General features: G+C 34.1%; 1 long non-coding RNA gene across 1 annotated transcript; it reads left to right on the plus strand.

Moving 5' to 3' along the window:
• The first annotated feature begins 5,216 nt into the window (after positions 1-5,216).
• LOC112035546 (uncharacterized) lies at positions 5,217-8,430 on the plus strand. Its single transcript, XR_002885518.2, has 2 exons — positions 5,217-5,408; positions 8,130-8,430. It is a non-coding gene; the product is annotated as an uncharacterized LOC112035546 (long non-coding RNA).
• The last annotated feature ends 2,523 nt before the right edge of the window (positions 8,431-10,953 follow it).

The raw sequence follows: 10,953 nt of genomic DNA on the forward strand, positions 1-10,953 counted from the left end.
CCCAATTTGTTTCCAACATTATTGGGGGGAAATTGGTGATGATGTAGCTAAGGCAGTTTGCTCTTGCTTGAATTCAGGTCATATTCCAACAAGTATTAGTCACACTCATATCACTCTTGTCCCAAAGGTGAAAAACCCGGAGTAGGTATCTCAATCTCGTCTTATAGCCTTGTGCAATATTTTGTATAAACTTATTTCCAAGGTGTTAGCGAATAGATTAAAAGTGATATTACCTGATATTATATCTGAATCTCAAAGTGCATTTTAGTCTGACAAAGCAATTTTAGATAATATACTTGTTGCCTATGAAAATCTTCACCACATGAAAACAAAGAAATCTAGAAAGATAGGCTCTATGACACTCAAGCTCGACATGAGTAAGGCCTATGATAGAGTGGAGTGGGCTTTCCTATTGAAGTTGATGGAAAAAATGGGGTTTGATAACAAGTGGATAAATTTGATCTCGGAGTGTATCAGCACTGTTTCCTACTCCATACTAGTGAATGGTAAACCTAAGGGTAATATTTCTCCTACAAGAGTTATTTGACAAGGTGACCCTTTGTCACCCTACCTTTTTCTCCTTTGCTTTGAGGGTCTTAATGCCCTAATCCAAAAAGAAGTGAATGAGGATAAGATAAGGGGTTACTCCCTTTGTCGGTATGGACCAAAAATCTCTCAATTATTTTTTGTGGATGATAGTTTACTTTTTGTCATCTTAGATCAGTGACATTCAAACTATTCAATAAATTTTAGATTTATATGGAAGAGCATCAGGCAGCAGACAAACAAGGAAAAAACAACTTTGTTCTTCAGAAAATCTGTCTCTTTGGAGGTTAAAAATTCTATAAAAATTATCTTGGGGTCCCCGAGATAAAAGAGTATGAAAAATATTTGGGCCTCCTGCAATGGTGGGTTAGAATAGAAGGGCAAGCTTAAACTTTATCAAGGAAAGCATGTGGGGGAAAATTCAGGGGTGGAAGGAAAAGTTATTATCACAAGCATGGAAGGAAATTCTTCTTAAGGCAGTAGCACAAGCAATCCCCACTTTTGCTATGAGTTGCTTTTGCTTACTGGTGAAACTTTGTAAGGACATTGAGATGATGATTCAGAAATTTTGGTGGGGACAACGGGGTGATCAACAAAAAGTACATTGGAAAAACTGGGAAATTTTATGCAAGCCAAAAATGGAGGGAGGAATGGGTTTTAAAGAACTATGCAAGTTCAATGAAGCTATGTTAGCTAAACAAATTTGGAGACTAGTTCATGACACTAAATCACTCTTTTATAAGGTATTCAAAGCAAAATATTTACCGAATGGGTTTGTGTTTGACATAAAGGTTCCTTCAAGTTCGTTTGCATGGAAAAGTATCCTCCATGCTAGGAGAATTATCTCACAGGGAGCAAAATGGAGGATAGGCAATCATGATCTATGAGTCCAATTGGCTGCCTAGGGAGTCACAAGGCCAAGTCCTTTCACTCCCCTCCCCTGCTTTTAGAAATGCCATTGTCTCAGCCTTTATTGACCCACAAGAAAATGGATGGAATGATAGACTAGTTGATAGCATTTTCCTGCCCTTTGAAGCCCAGAAAATAAAAGCTATCCCATTGTGCACCACCAAACAACCCGACTATATGTACTGGCCGAAGGGTAGTGATGGGTCCTATGTGGTAAGCTTGGGTATCAATGGTTGCGCAGTGAGGAAAATTCTGATACAGCATCAGTTTTAAATCCGGAGAGGTCCAGAGGTTTTTGGAAAAAAAATATGGAAAGCGAATGTGCATGAAAAGATGCTAGGACATATGTGGAACATGTTATGAACATATGTCATTTAGAATTGGTTAATCATTTGACAAAATGCACTTTACTTGTAATTTGGTAGATCTACGATGTGTTTAATACTTCAAGGAACAAGAGTTCAAGTCCAAGTATTGAAGCCATGCAAATCTGTGTAAGAATCAAGTGAAGAAGTGTTGTTCATTAAAGCTCGACAGATATCTTGATGGATGTATCTATCGAGATTTAATGTTTGAAGTTCGACAGATAGCTCGACAGCTATATCTATCGAGAATTATGAAATTCAATTTTTCAGATCTATTTTTCACGCATATCCAAGCTATTTGTGTAGGATTTCTTTTCTCACAACCCTAGACATATATAAGGATTATTTTAGGACCGTCTCACTTGATGCAAAGGTTGTTGCAATTGTTGTTGCACTCACATTGTGACCGGAGACAAAAATTGCCTAGTTCATCTTTCTCTTGAAGAAGCTGTTGCGTCTGTGCGCCAAGAGTTTTGTAACCAAGGAGCTTCTTGATCTTTATCGTGTAGATGAACTGAAGAACTTTGTAACTAACATCCTTCTTAAGTTGGTGTGTTAGTCACGTACTAGGATCCATCCATCGATTGGTTAGTCACGTACTTAAAATCGTGCATTGAAATGAGAGATTATCACTACATTACAAGTCCAATTGTGTATTGGGGTAAGGGTTCAACTATAGGTTGGTATAAGGCATTAGGATTCCTTTACTTGTAACCGCTTGTTTTGATAATAGTGGATTCTCAGGAGTGGTGACCTTAAATTCACCCACTGGGGTTTTGCCTCAATGGTTTTCTCTATTCGTAAACAAATCACCCATGTCAAATTTAATTTCTGCTGCATTTAGTTATTTGGTGATTTTTTTGTGCTACCACACGTATTGCATGTTAATTGACTTAATTAATTCACTTGGCTAATTAATTGGTTAATTTATCTAAGGGGTCAATACATTCTTGGCCTATCAAAAGATTAAACAATTCTTGTGGAGAGACTGCACTAATACACTACTGACAAAGGAGAATTTGAAGAAAAGAAGAATTATTGATTAGGACACCTGCCACCAATGTTCTACTTAGTCTGAGTCTTGTCTTCATGCACTATGGGATTGTGAGCCACTTCGCCAGGTCTGGGATACATATTTCAACTGGATTAATCAGCATTATGCTTCTAATGGTACCTTCGAAAACTTGGTTGAGATAGTCCTTGAGAAGCCACACTTGTTGGAACTATTTGCAGTCATTGCATGGTTCTTATGGTTATGCTGAAATAAACTCAGGTTGAAGGAGGAGGTTCTTCCATTGAATCGGGTTGTATTGGAAGCAAAGAGATTTTTATCTCTCCACAATCTGGTTAGGATGACAAAGATGAACTGCCCAGGCCCGCAAGAGTGAAATGGAGACCACCAAATCAATGTGAGTATAAAACCAACTTTGATGGCGCCATGTTCCAATATAAGGTTAAGGTTGCTTTAGGTGTGGTGATTCGGAATCATGAAGGTGAAATGATGGTAGCCTTATCAGAAAAAATACCACAACCCTCTTCGGTCACCCTCTTGGAATTACTAGCAGCTAGGAGAGCTGCCATTTTTGTCCAAGAAGTAGGTCTTCATAATTCCATTTTGGAAGGAGACTTAGAAACTGTCATCAAAACTTTTCAAAAAGGTAATATGTTTCAATCTGCTTTTGGCCATCTTTTTCGAGACACTTTGTTGTATGCAAAATCTCTACAGAGTTTTAGTTTTTCTTATACTTATAGGCAAGGTAATTGTGTTGTGGATGCCCTGGTTAAAAAGGTTAGATTTTGTTCGTCCCTAACTGTTTGGATGGAGTCTATTTCTCTAGATATTATTAGTCTGTTTTGGTGGATAAGCCTTTTTCTTGATTAATAAAAACTCCAACGGAATGGATTCTCAAAAAAAAAAAAAAAAAGGGTTCCCTAATTGAATTAATTAAGTAGAATGTTTGTATTAACAAATGGAGTAAAACATTGTTGTTATTATTAGTGTTATTATTATTATTATTATTAAATCCAACTATATAAGCTATTGGTTAAGGAAACCTAATGGTTAAAATTTTAATATTAATGATTTAAATTGATACTATTTTGAAGTTATTTAGGAATTTATTATTATTATTATTATTATTATTATTATTATTATTATTATTATTATTATTAAATATTGAACACAATTTCATCACTTAAAATAGTGATTTCAAAACACGATTTTAAGTGCTTTAGCTAAATTTTAAGTGAATAGGGCTGTCCACGAGTCAGGCCGGGACAGTTTTGGACCTAACTCGGACCCGACCCGACCCGCCGACGTTGGGTGGAAGGCGGAGGGACCTGAAACCGACGGCCGGTGTCAATCGGTCAAGTCGTTTAGGTTCTAGTGATGCTCGGGTCGGTTCGATCCATGGAGAGAGTCGCTGGATCCTGCAAACGTCGCCGAAATTTTCAAAAACTTCGCCAGAATCTGCAAAAACTCACTCCATTTGCACCGAAAATCACCGAGATCACGAGGTTACCACCAGATCTGGACGGAGAACTCGAGATCTCCACCCGATCTGGGCGAAAATCGTGAGAGCTACACCAGATCTGGGTGGAGAACTCAAGATCTCCACTCGATCTGGACGGAGATCTTAAGATCTCCACCGGATCTAGGTGAAGAACTCGAGATCTCCACCGGATTTGGGCATAGAAAGGGAGATGTCCACTAAAACTGGGCTGATTTGAGAGAGAGAAAAGGAGAAAAATCAAGTAAATCTACCAATCCTTTGGTCGGGTTGACTCCGGCGGGTTGAGAGTAGTGAAACCAAAACTCGAACCGACGAGGGTCGGATTTCATTGGACAAAACCGTCACTGACCGCGGTAATGCTCGGGTCGGTCGACTTTTGATTCGGGTGGCGGTGGGTTGGGCGATTCCAATGGGTCGAGTGGGTCTTGGACACCTCTAAGTGAAACCATGTTTTGAAAATATAATTTCAACACTTAAAATTGAGTTTTGTACTTTGTTTTTTTTTGATAAAAAAAAAAAAAAAAAAAGTTTTGTACTTTGTTTAATAGGAAGAAAAGGGAAGAGAGAGGGATTCATTTTCCATTTCCCCACCCCTCACCTTCCTCCTTTTTTTTTTTTTTTTTTTTTTTACTTTTCCTCCGAATCTCTGTATAGTATATAAATTTATAAAAATAAAATAGTAAAATATCTTTTTTATTATTATTTTATGTTCTCTTCCTTTTTACATCTAAAAACATTTTTTTTTAAGTGTTTCGTTTGCCCTTTTTCCTTTTCACGTCTTATTTGTTTATTTTTTTTAAAAGTTCCCAAATAATTTGATAATTGTGTCAATTTAAATGATCGCATATTATTAAAAATTTACCCCCACATATCGGCTATAAATATTAAATTAATCCCAAGATTCCTTATCTTAAGTCTCAACCCTACAGCATCTTCTCTTCTTTGAGGGTGAGCAGTGAGCACCTTGCCTCTCTTCCCAAAACCTTTTCTCAGCACTTCCCCTTTTTTATTCTGAAACTAATTTTCTCAGATCTCAAAATTTTCCCGGAAAATCGTCGCGGGAGCCGTTTGCTAGGTGAGAAAATATGCTCCAATTGCTTCGGACCCTGTTTGGTAACGCATTTACTGTTAATTATGTTTTTTTTTTTTAAGCTAGCTCTGTTTGGATAGCAAAATCTTTCATGCTTTCTTAGACCCGTGTTAGTTTTAGTTTAGAAAGATACTTGAATTGGAGCTACGATAAGTGTTGTGGGGGTTTTGGTGTTTATGGTTTTCCAATGTTTAAAGCTTTACAGCTACCAAATGGGGATTTTCTTATGTTTGGGTTTTTGGCTTGATTCTCATCTGGGTCTTTGCATAAAAGCACTTTTGTCCATATTTTTCTCTTCTATGGTTCAATTCTGCTTGTTTGTTGTGATCTCGTGTCTTATATTGTTTTTGTGTTCCTGTTTGGTTGCTGAGAAAGTTGAGGAAAATAAAGAAAGTCAAATTATGACATTGATGGGTTTTTCAATTTGGTCTGCATGAAAACGAAAGCCTTACTCGACTGACCCCGAAATTTTTTATAGGGTGTGTGGGTGGGTGGAGGTTCAAGTTTTCATGGCTTCCAAAATATGAAAATTCCGGAGGATTCATAAGTTTGACTTAATTCATTTCTTTTTCATTGGCAATCAAGCAGGATCTCAAGGGTCGCTTTAATAATGTTGTTCTTTTGTTCCTGTTTGGTTGCTCATAAAGTTGAGGAAGGTAAAGGAAGTGAAATTATGGCTTTGATGGTTTTTCGATTTGGTTGCATAAAAACTAGAGCTTTACTCGACTGAACCTGAAGTTTTTGATGGGGTGGGTGGATGGAGGGTTCAAGTTTTCATGGCTTCCAAATGATGAAAATTCCGGAGAATTCATAATTTTGACTTAATTTATTTCTTTTTCATTGGCAATCAAGTAGGGTTTCGTTTGGATAGAATTTATTTTGCTGAAAAGTGAAGTTTGTGGGACTGTAAACATTGCACGGGTGCATTGTTCACTGAAGAATAGTCAAAAATTGCGGCTATTTTTCATGAACATAGCCGCAACTTTTAACTGTTTATGAACAGTAGCCACAACTTTTGACTATTCTTAACCACTTTTTCATTAAAAATGGGTTCTACGGTACTATTTACACATTTAAAAATTATTTTGTTATTGTGTTTTCAGTTTTCAGTTTTAGCAAAATAAGTTCTATTCAAATGTACCCTTAATGTTTTTGTTTTCTCGAGATCCTTTCTATTTAGGCTTCATTTTATTAGCATTGATTTGAAACACTCACAGTTTTCTTGTGCTAGTTTTCTTTGGAACATACTTAGACAATTTCATATGGGGTATAGTTATTAATCTTTGGTATGCAATCTATTTCACATTAAAAGAATGTATTCATTTTTTTATTTTTGAAATTTGGTTGATGATAATTTTTGTTCCTTGCCATTATATTAAGGGAAAAGAATAGGAGTACAGGACTACTATCAAGTTCATATGTGAATTAATTGGAAGGTCTCTAATGTCTACTTTAAGATCAAGATTTTTACTTGCAGTTGTTCCAACTAAACAGTCAAATAGGTTCTCATGCAATGTCAGCTTGAGAAAAAGGATTGGTTAGAAATCAATTCAATTTGATGAGTTTTAACCATCTAAGTTTATTGTTTTAATATCTCAAATATATTTATAGAATTGATTTTTGAATAACCAAATTTAAAATTTAATGTAGAAAATCAAGTTTTGCTGATTTTTAGTACAGTTGATCTACTAAGTGGGACTCATCATATGGGTTCCCAATCCTTTTTTTGTAATATCTACATGATATGATACACGATGTTGACAAAAATATTTTTTTAAAAAAAGGGGTCATGATGGGTCTCATTTAGTGGATCAAGTCTACTAAACATAAACTTAATTTGAAGATCTTTACATTGAAATTTGATAAATTTGGATTATTTTAGAAAGGACGTTCAAATTGATTGGTTAAAACTCATCAAATTAACATTTGTTTTTAGTATGCTTCTTGTTTCCAATGTAGCAATTATATTCTAATTCTTTTTTCATAGGAACAAGTCATTGTGGACAATTTGTATAGTTGAGCTATCCAATGGTCAAGTTTGATAGCCAAATTCCATTACATGAATGTCTTCTTATATGTTGGAATTGTTTTTGTTGTAAAGCATGTATTTGGGTTGCAAGATTTGATCACATTGTATCCAATGTGTTAACAATATATTGAGTGTTTAACTATGTTAAAATCGTATTGGACACTCACAGTCTTTTGACATGAGAGTCCCTTGAAGAAGGTATGATCCTTGATCCTCCTTAAAAGGCCGTGTTCTTGACCTATAAGAGTGGTGGTCTGTAACATTATCAATATTTGCTTTAGGTTGATATATATTTTCCCCATCCATGCAATGTGTTTTCACTATTTTTCGAGCAATGTTAGGACAACAACATTTTACACAACTTTTGTCACAACTCGCCACGTGGCAAGTTGTGAGTGGTGGAGATGTGGACCCACATAGACCTACCATTTTTCTTCGCCATTCACAACTCGTCATGTGACAAGTTGTGGCAAATGTTGTGTAAAATGTTGTAGTATTAGCATTGCTCTTTTTTTTTTTTTTTTTTTTTTTACCTAAATCAATTATGAACCCTTTATGATTATCCAAGTGTTACTTTTTAAAACATTCTATTAGAGTTGATGGAAGGCTTTGTGGAATTTATTAATCATTTTATGGTGTAGATCAATTATGGTTCTAAGTTCTAACTATGCAATTAGGTTTTTATGCCATGTTATATGAAGAAAAAGGGACTGCGTACAACCAGTGGAGACAAGGGCAGTTTGATGCATTTGGGGGCCTAAGGCGAAAATTGATTATATTGTATTAAATGCAAAATTACTACTAATTAATATGAACTACGTAGAATTTTTTTTTTTTTTTTTTTTTAGAAATTTTATAGACAAAAAGAGTTTGGCAAAATTTTTCATACTTGTTGATGTGGCAGATTAATCGTTGTAAGTAAAAAAATAGTATTAGTGGTAGACTTAGATGAGAATAAGTAAAAGTTTATTAACTCAATTCTTATATTTGTTCTTCTTTTCTTTTCTTTTCTTTTTTTAGAAATGCAACATTCACAATATTTTTTATAACAAATTCTAGGTTTTAAGTTGCTTTTTGTTTTCTATTTGAAAATGTCACTATAATTATTTTTTTGTCATCAATTACAACCTACTACATAACATTAGTTGTAAAAGTGTTGTGAAAAATATTATGGACGTTGCATTTTTTTTTTCTCTTTTTTATTTGTTTTTCATTTGGTAAAAAAATAATTAAAAAATATTATTTTATTTTATTTATTTATTATAAATAACCCTATTGGTTAAAATCTGTGGGCCTTTTTTTTTTACTTGAGCTTTAGGCGACCGCATTTCTTGCTCTAGCATTTAGCTGGCTTTGAGTGGAGGGGAATTCAGAATTATCTTGCATTTTAAGTTTTAACCATCTAACTATCATCTGTTCCATATGTTTGATCAAATTAGGTTAAATATTTAAAGTTAAAAAAGTCAATTAGTTGAATTTTATTACCCTTTGATCTATTTTTTGTGACTAATTATGCTAATTAGCTCTAGCTCAAATAACGCTTCCTTCTCCCATAAATAATGATGGAGGATAAGGTTGTGTTGTTTATGCCTCATATTCTTATTTAGGGCATTAGCATGGGGGAATGCTAATGCCAAATCTAAGGGAAATTTAGAATTTTAATTTCTAAAATTATCTGCATTGGAGAATGCTAAACACCAGTATTGCAAATTTTTTACAGTGCAATTCTAAACATAGAATTGCACTGTAGTAAGTATTGTAAAAAAATAATAATATTTTATCTGACTCTCTCTCCTCTGTCTCTTATCTCTCTCTTATCTCTATCTCTCCATAGTTGAACGCAAAAACCATATCACAGCGAAATAGCCAACTAACCCAAAAACCAACACTACGGCGAAACAGCCACCTAGCACCATATCACATAAACCCAAAAACCGAAATAGCCACCTGCAACCCAGCATCACAGAGCACAGCCAACTTAGTACCATATCACGCCATCGAACACAGCGAAACTAACACGCCGACCTCATATCACGAATTCGCGATCCACAGATCACAATCATCGAGCACGGTGAAACCCATATCATGAATTCGCGAACCCACGATCCACAACCGGAGCAGTGCGAGTACGAGCTTATCATGGAGCAAATGAAGTTTTAGGTTTTATTAAAGCCGAGTTTTGGGTTTTATGGGAAATGAAGGCTTCGGCGGAAGTTTATAGAGGAAGAAAGCCGAAAATGAGAGAGAGGAGAGAGATGGGAGAGAAAATATATAATTTTGTGATATATTATTTTATTACATAGATATATTATTTTAATAAGTAAAATAGTGAAATAGAAGTTTGGAATATGGAGGTATTGTAAAATGGTATGGTATAATGATAAAGTGGATTTTTAGAATTGTAAAATAGAGTAGCATTGAAATTTTCCAATGCTAATGCTTTAAGGTGCAAAATTTGTATTGTTTAGTGTCCTTGATAAATTTGTATTCGAATAACTATAAACTAATGGTACACTACTTCTTTCGCTTCAAAACTTATAAGGCAGTAATTGGAGGGGTTTTCCTTCGATGTGGGACTCCTAAGACACCCTCCGAGAACATTTCTAAGTATGCTTAGAACATTACCATGCATGCCTAGGACGTTGCAAAAACCGTCCGAGGACGGCCTAAGTGGTTGCATGCATGCCTAGGACATTTCGAGCATGCCTAGGTACCCACACTAATATATATTCACCAATGGTCTTTGTTTTCGAGTTGCAACTTATGCTTATGTATTTGTATTAGAATGATATACATGTTATATAGATTCATAGGAGTTGATAAATTTTTATGATACTCTCCCTTTCTCTCCCTGGAACATTTTTTTCCTAATAAACAATTATTCTCATTAATTATTCTCATTAATTTTTTATTAATTATTGGGATATATAATAAAAGTTGAGTTTAGGAGTTGTGGTTGCACCAAGTGGCTACTCTCATTAATTAGTAAATTAATTTTTTTTTTTTGTTAGGATATATTTCCTCTAAGGGATAATACTTAACAATTGTTTAATTTAGGTTAAACTTTATCATTTAAATTTCATAAAATTTAAATTCTATTCAAATTAATAATTTATTATAAAAAAAAATTTAAATTTAAATTTAAATCCCACACAACAACCCACGTTTTATTTCTAAAAAAAAAAACCTCACATTTTGATTAAGAGATAAGATTTAAAAATAATTTAAAACAAATTTAAGTTATATTCAAACTAAAATTATATTATAAAAAATTTCTAAATTTAAATCCCACACAACCCATATTTTTGTTTTTGTTTTTGTTCTTTTTCCCCAAGTTACATGATTTAACAATAATTTAAAACAAAGTTAAACTATATTCAAACTAAAAGTTTATTATAAAATTTATAAACATAAATCCCACACAATCCACATTTTTATTTTTTTTTCCTTAAGTTGCATCTTATTAAATTAATATTTTATTAGAATATTGAATTACAAAGC

Source organism: Quercus suber, unplaced genomic scaffold (assembly GCF_002906115.3).
Source record: "Quercus suber isolate HL8 unplaced genomic scaffold, Cork oak 2.0 scaffold_373, whole genome shotgun sequence".
Classification (NCBI taxonomy): Eukaryota; Viridiplantae; Streptophyta; class Magnoliopsida; order Fagales; family Fagaceae; genus Quercus; species Quercus suber.